Source organism: Myotis brandtii, unplaced genomic scaffold (assembly GCF_000412655.1).
Source record: "Myotis brandtii unplaced genomic scaffold, ASM41265v1 scaffold654, whole genome shotgun sequence".
Taxonomy (NCBI): domain Eukaryota; kingdom Metazoa; phylum Chordata; class Mammalia; order Chiroptera; family Vespertilionidae; genus Myotis; species Myotis brandtii.
In genome coordinates this window covers 433,940-442,074 of record NW_005370538.1, presented here as the reverse complement: position 1 = coordinate 442,074, position 8,135 = coordinate 433,940, and the positions used below count along the sequence as shown (strand labels likewise).

The following is an 8,135-nucleotide window of genomic DNA, read 5'->3' as shown; positions in this document are numbered from 1 at the left end:
GGAGATTCAGGAAAAACCCTTTATTTAAAGCAGCGCTGCTAGCTCAGTGGATTCGAAGATCCAAAGCCTGAACAGCTAATACAATGAGATCACCCCTTATATATATCTACATTTCTTTGTTTCCTGTCTGTTTCCTAACTACTGGGCTTTTGTGGTGGGCTTTCACAGCCCCTCCTGAGTCAGTTAGAATGGGGAAGTTAGATTGTATCTAAATGCCTGGCCTGGGTGGCACCAGAGACTCCCCTCCAGCCAAGCTGCCAAATTCCCGGCCCATGGCTCCTGCAGACTGGGAGCACCCAGGAAAACAGACTATTGCCTAAGGAACGGGCAGTGACTTAATTATAGGCTAATAAGAATGTGCACTAGTCCTAACTGTTTTGTCTCAGTGGATAGAGCATCGGCCTGCGGACTCAAGGATCCCGGGTTTGATTCCGGTCAAGGGCATGTACCTTGGTTGCAGGCACATCCCCAGTGGGTAGTGTGCAGAAGGCAGCAGATCAATGTTTCTAACTCTCTGTCCTTTTCCCTTCCTCTCTGTAAAAAATCAATAAAATATATTTTTTAAAAAAAGAATGTGCACTAGGACACTGGTCACTGGCACAGATTCAGATTGCTATTCCCCCTCCCCAGGTTGCCCCCTATATTCCTCCTCATTAGATTTGCAGCAAAATTGAATGGCAGATACAGAGATTTCCCCATGTATTCCCTGTCCCCACATATGCACAGCCTCCCCCTTATCAACATCTCCCACCAGTATAGGACATTTGTTATAATTTATGAACTTACACTGGCACCCAAAATCCATAGTTTACATTATAGTTCACTCTTGGTGTAGTACATTCTATGGATTTGGACAAATGTATAATGACATGTATGTATCATTATGGTATCATGCAGAGTATTTTCACTGGCCTAAAACAATCCTCTTTGCTCTGCCTATTCATTCATCTCTCCCTCCACCTCCCCCTAATTCCTAGCAACCACTTTACTGTCTCAATAATTTTGCTTTTCCCAGAATGTCATACAGCTGTAATGACATAGTATGTAGCCTTCTCAAATTGGCTTATTTCACCTACTAATATGCATTGAGTGTTTCAACATGTCATTTCATAGCTCATTTCTGTTTAGTTCAGAATAATATTCCATAGTCTGTATGTGCCACAGTTTATTTATGCATTCACCTACTGAAGGGCATCTTGGTTGCTTCCAGGTTTTTAGGATTATGAATAAAGCTGCTATAAACATCTGAGTGCAGAATTTTTCATGGACATAAAATTTTAACTCATTGGTTATTTTAAATGAAAAACATATCTGTCTTCACTCCCATAAATTCTTCCCAAAGTGGGAGATCACTGCAGCCAAGATGCCTGATATGCTGCTAAATGCTCTTTATTAATTAGCCAAGAGGTCATGGTGGCACAGCAAATAAACAATATACTACAAATCTGTTTACATCGGTTTCTTCAGACATTTTAAAAACAATTAAACTGTCAAGGGGGCCTGGAGACAGAGCTTTGCATTTTAATGGGAAATGATTAAATATCAGGCATTATTGCTTTTGATGTGTCTGGGCTCTAAGAGGAAGGCAGGATATTGATTAGGGCCTCCAGGAAGGGAGGAAGCTTACTTGGGCCTCTTGACCACAGTGCAATGAAAGCTTTGAGATCTGTAACATCTTGAGCTGAGATTAAAGGCCACTCACCAGAGAGTTAACTAGATTTGTCAACTTCTGTTTAGTTGGACTTTGCCTGTAAGGGCAGATGATAGATTTTGACTTCAGAGGGGTACTTTTGGTAGATGATCAGAAAGAGAGCATTGGGTGCTAATGGCATTTATTGGAAGAGGGTGAGTGACACAGCACTGAGCACTGACCCCAGTATTGATTAGATCTGGATTAAAATCATCACAAGGGAAGTGAAGGCTGCTTATGCAGCCCCTGCCTACATAGACTAATGCAAAACTATACCCTACAACCTGCAAATATTTATGTGTCACAATTATGGCAGCCACACAGGCTCAGGCTTCCAGTGCATTTAGGATACACTTTTCCCTATTGAGTTCATTCATTCACAGGAGCTAGTCAGTTTTCATGTGGTCCTTGCCCTCTAGCCATTTATAGTCCAGTAAATGAGGGATCATGTAAACATTGTAAAGCAATCCAGTGTAATAGTTCAATGATAAATGTTTCTGTGAGGGACAATGAAAGGACCAAGGAGGACATGGTCAACTTGAGAGGCATGAAAAGGCTGGCTGAAAAGTCTTCCTAGAAGATGTTCTACTTGAAAGTAGGCAGACAAAGGTAAAAGGGCATCCCAAGCTGGGGGAATATCATGAACAGATCTGTGGCGATTAAAAAAAAAAAAAAGCCTGCGACATTTAGAGAACTGAAACAGTCTGGTGTGTGTGTTTAGGAGTTTCCCATGAGCCATTGGGCTGGATCAGCACAAACCTATATCCCTAAGGTTAATTGAACAGGTGAGCACTACCATTGTCTGTGCCTTTCTATCATTTAAAATCCTTCCATTTGTCCCACTACCCAGGAGGATGCCAATCAGAGAACAAGGTGCTTTTTTTTTTTCAAAATGAAAACACCTTTGTGAAAGCTGTCATTTTTATTTAAAAATTCATGTCAATTAGTTTAATTCAGATTTCTTGCCTTCATAACACCTGACCAAGATCAGCCACATTGAGGACTAGGGGAATAGGGAGACCCAGAATGTAAGAGAAGAGAATCATGGGGTCCTGAGGAGGCTGTCAAGCCCAACAGGTGGATAACTCCTACAGTGTAGTTACAACAGTTAGAGAGTAGCACAAAGGCCCTAAGTAGCAGGAAGGCCCTGAGTGGCTGAGAATTAGTTTGAGGGAAAGGAGAAAAACGGTAGCAGCAATACATTTCACCTGTCTTGCAATTTGGCTCCATATCAGCCCTCACTTTGTTTATTTCTGTGCAGTCTAGACATCAATGATTGAGTTTCTCTTGTCCCAGGGGATCTCCTTCCCCACTGCGCTGACTAGTGCAGCCCCTGCAGGGTCACAAGAAGCTATGGCACAGCTAAAAGAAAGTCTGTGTCTTGACTAGAACTAGGACCACTCATTGAGATGACTTAATTTTGTCCCTTGGGAAATGCCTTTTTTAAAGTGCTTTTATATTGGCCAAGACAGACCGCCTCCATATTAGGGTTTGCTATTTTTGTTTGAAGGAAGTTGGCATCTCTCCTGTATAAAGAGTTCACTGAAGCCTAAATTCTTCCATTAGCCATTTTGGTTTGTAAACAGGAATCTGAGTATTTGCAACTGTGTGCCTGGTGGCCTGAGCACTAACTCAGTTTCCCAGTCACAGGGCCCTGGGGAAGAGCTCTGGCCACATTCTGAAGCACATCATCTGCCCGTCTAATCATGGCTGACTAGTTAACAAATGTTTTTTTAAGGGATAGGACTGGCTGCATAATTTGCAGGGCCCAGTGCAAAACAAAATGTTTTAAAATTTTGTCCTTTGTTCAAATGTTTTTAGGAATTTTAAAATGGTGACAGCAAAGCCTGAAACCAAGTACAGGGTCCTTCTCAGAGCAGGGTCCTGGGTGACTGCACAGGACACATTTCCAGAAAGCTGTCCCTGTTGAAGAACAACTCTTTGGCCCACTTGGGTTCTGAGGGCTCCTGATGTTCAGGCCTTTGAATTGTAGGCTACTGGTGGAGGATGGGGGAGGATATTTGATTTCAGGGCAGAACAAATTTTCTCCATCCTCTGCCTGCTGCTGAAATCTGGTCCTAAAGCTTTACCAAATTCACTTGAGGCTGGCTCCCTTTGAGAAGGACTAATCTTTGCAGCTGTCTGTTAACTTTTCATTTAGGATGGAAATGAGGAGGCAGAGAGAACAAGGCAATTTTGATTACTCAGAGAAGCTTAAGAAAAAATATGTAATTTTATGGAATGATTTTGGATATACACAATCTTCCTTTCTATATAGCACTGAGTATGGGTGGTGGGACTCAATAAATATAGCTCTTTGTGGGTGTCAGTAAATCTTCAATATTCATTGATAGTGATAATATTCAGACTTTGAGACAGATTTCCTTTTGCTCTGACTCAAGGGAAGTTTTCCCAGAGCCACACAGAAGGAGAATCCAATCTGCTCAATAGGAAAGACTCATTTGCTCCCGGAATAACTTAATTTCCATTTCCATTTGAATCTTTAACAAAAAGAGTAGATCTTTCATAAGGCAAAATAAAAAGAATGACAAGTTTGTTTGGAGTTTCACTTTTCCTTAAAAAAAATTAATTCTTATATTAACATTGTTGAGTATGCTTCAGTAATATATATGATATAAAGCTAAAATAGTCTATGTTTCTTGTGTTTTTTTTTGTTATGATTAGCTGAAAGCCTAGACATAGGCTGCTAGCAGATTCTCTAAATTTTTAACAAAGGACTTCAATATGAAAATGTAATTTTTGGCAAGAAACTCAAAATTCAAGTAGAATTTTAACATTTTGCAAGTAATTATTACAGAGGATTGAGCAACTGTAGCACTTGCCTACTTTGCTTGTAGCATTTTCTGTTCATCAATAATTTAATTTCAAAATAAAAGACACATTTTCTACATCCCAAAAGCTATTGGGGAGCCTTTCAGACTATAAGATTCCTGACAGTGGGAGAAGCGCCTACCAAAGACGGCAGCTCACTTCAAAAGTGCCTCTAATGTGCTGAGAGATCCTGTTACAAAGTATTTTTCGTAATTCTAGAAGACAAAATAAAATTTTCTGCTTGGAAATAATAAGTTTAAGCAAATAGTATGGGCGAAGCTTATGTCTGAGTCCAAGCATTGGTCTGATTATTGCCAGAACAATACCGCTACATGATGAATCATTAATGATCTGTGAGAGTCATAATGGTCTGTCACTAATGCCCATTAATGATCTCTCTATACCGCGAGTTATGGGCTTGATGTTTCTGGCCAGTACCTTGGAGAATACTTTAGATATGCCTTAAACTTTCTCTGATCTCCTCTCTCTGTGTCTGCTCCAAATGTAGACAGCAGTTGTCTGTGTAGGACCAGCTTTTAAAGAAGCATGGCTTTGTTAAGGAAGTCATATTCAGGTAAGATTTATTTAAGCAATGTTTTTGAAGGATATAGATTTGAAAGCTTATCGTGGACATTATTGCCTTTGCAAAAATTAACAAAATTATGCTGGGTATCTTTCTGTTGAGATCGTTTCTTTCCGGTTGGGACAGGGGCTCTTGAGTTTCTTTGTACTCCATGATATATGGTTGTTGAGCATAGACTCTTGAAAAATGCTTCCTTTGTTGTTTTCTTTTCTAAGAGGAATTTTAGATATTAATTGTTATAGAAGAGCATATTGTATTTCTGTCTATTTAAAGCCCTATTTGTGTTTAGAGAACCATGCCACTGGCCAATTCAAGAGAGATTTCCTCCCTCCAGATCTGCATTTACTGTATGAATACAGCACAAAACATTCTTTGCATTTTTAAAGGAAGAAAATAGAATAAATTATTATAATTGGTTTTAAATATATTTTGCTTTAAGCTCAGCAAAAGGAAAGTCAGAGAAGGCAAGAGAGCTAAGGCAAGGTGGACACAATTACACATTAATTCTGAGAATCTTATTAGGTGTATCTACAGGGAAATCACAAAAGCTAGGCACTCCAGAATGTCTGAGCAAAACTAGGAGAGGATGGGTTCCTCCATGCCAGCAAGGGAGATGCTGCAGATAGCTAATGGGACCAACGCCCAAGAGCCTCTGGCTCATGGAGGAAAACAAGATGAGAGAAGCTTGCCGGAGCAGCCACTTTCAAGCCTCTGAAAATAGCAAGACAGGAATTATTTTGGAGGGTCAAAATCATTCCGGGGGCTACTTTTTCATGAGAAATTGTACCAATAACTAAATGGAAAATGACATATTTTCATAGGAAACTTTTTGCCAGTCTGCATATTATCGGAACGAAGTAGCCTCATCAAGCTAAGTGAAACCCTTTGTACTTTAACATTGAACTCAAAAGTGTCCTAGTCAATGCTGATCCTTACAAATGTTTTATTTTGCTAGGACATTTTGTCCAAGTGAGTGACTACTCTTAGCAATTTTTGTTTCTTCAGAATCCTCCCCCTTGTCCTGAAACTGTTACATAGTATTTGTTTATTCATGGAATTAACTGAGACTAATAGGCTTTCCCCATCTGAGTACTTGGCAGGATCTCTTAGACTACTTGGAGTGGTCCGGGAGCTTCTGCAAACGAAAGCTCCAATTGATCTGTCATGTTGTTCGGGTATTGTTTATTTGGTTATTTTCAATTGATCGCCCCATGAAAAGAAGAAAAAAAATCATTTCAGTGGTTAATATTAGTGATGAAAATCATTATAGAATTTCTGAGGTGGATTCAACATTTCATTTTTTAATTTTCACAATTCATGCCTCTAAGAAACCCACCAAAGTTTCCACCTGTCAGGTGGGAGACAGCTTATAATCATCTTTTTTAAGGAACAGACTACAGCTTCTATGCCCTTTATCTCAGGTGATGTATGCCTAGCAGAAACATTTAAACTCATGGCTCTGCTTATAGAGTATTTGAGTAAAACATGTACATTAATTCTTTGTAGGGTAAGGTCTGTGACACAAGTAATACTCACCAAAAAATATTGCATTAACATGTGCATACATTAATTGGAAATGATCAGATTGCCATTTAAGCTCCTTGGTTAGATTCAAGCACCAACCAACTTTTTGCTTACAAAAGACTTCTAGATTGATTGATGAAATGTTATAAATAGACATGTCTGTTTTAAGTAGATGTATGTTCATGGCAAATTGAGATGCTTTGTAAAAATGAATGCGAAATATGGGGCAGATTGACAGTGACTGGAGTTTCTTTTTGAATGTTAAAAGTACCTGATGCAATATTGTATAAGCTCTGAATCCATGGTAGTACAGTGCAAATGAGACCAGAGGAAAGGATTATGCAACCAAAGAAGGACGACCCAAGAAAGGTCAGGTAGTTTATCTCTTTGCCCTTAGACAGGAAAACACTTCACCCCTGGTATACAGATGAGATTTTCCCAGACACTGCACCCAGAAGCTCTCTAAAGAATTCATTTCAACAGCTCTCAAAAGAAAGAGCATTCACCCTAAATTCCCCATCCTCCAGTCAAGTCTGGTGCCTCTTCTTTGGTCCTCATGGAGGCTAAAATACAGACAGTAGCTGTGCTCTGTGTACCCCCTGACAACCTTGAAGCCCTCACGATCATGCTTATTTAAGTTAAAGAATTCAGATTTATTTAGTTTATTATTTTAGTCTTGTTTCTAACCAACCTGTTTTCACTCACCCACTTACTTCTCTAATGTGTTTTTGTCCTTGCTGTGCTGCTTTCTGTTTGTCCTGACTACTTCAGCTTTTCAAGGTCCCATTATTTTTTTTCTCTGTTTCTGGCTAGTTATGGGCCTTCTATTCAGTGGCCTGCCTGACTGTTCATATATCATATTGACTTAGAGTTTTCAAAATGTAGAACACATGAGGACAGATTTCCCTCTTTGGGAACTACAGGAAATAACATTTGGTAATTTTCTTATTGATAGATACTTAGAAAATGATATATTTATTAATTGTTTGGTTTATCAATAATCACTTAGTCCATTTTCAGAGGATATAGATGTGTACTTTCAGCTGTTCCATAAATCACTCATTCTAAACACTGAAGCCATTGTCACCTGGGCAATGCCTCCTCATAATACCCAGTTTTGACTGCCTGGACCTGGGCCTGGGGTTTAGTAGATATTTAGTGTTTGCTGAGTAAATTAATATATTGACAATGGCTGCATAGAACACGCAAAACTATCCTATCTAATAAAGTGGTGATATGCAAATTGACCATCACTCCAACACACAAGATGGCTGCCCCCATGTGGTCAAAGATGGCCGTCCCCATGTGGTCACAAGATGGCCACCACAAGATGGCCGGCAGGGGAGGGCAATTGTGGGTGATCAGGCCAGCAGGGGAGGGCAGTTGTGGGCGATCAGGCCTGCAGGGGAAGGCAGTTGGGGGTGACCAGGCCAGCAGAGGAGGGCAGTTGGGGGGAACCAGGCCTGCAGGGGAGGGCAGTTGGGGGCAACCAGGCCTGAAGGGGAG

General features: G+C 40.1%; 1 protein-coding gene across 2 annotated transcripts in view; it reads left to right on the top strand.

Moving 5' to 3' along the window:
- FGF13 (fibroblast growth factor 13) overlaps positions 1-8,135 on the top strand; it is a 594,651-nt gene that overhangs the window by 449,036 nt on the left and 137,480 nt on the right. The gene's annotated exons all lie outside the window — the stretch shown is intronic.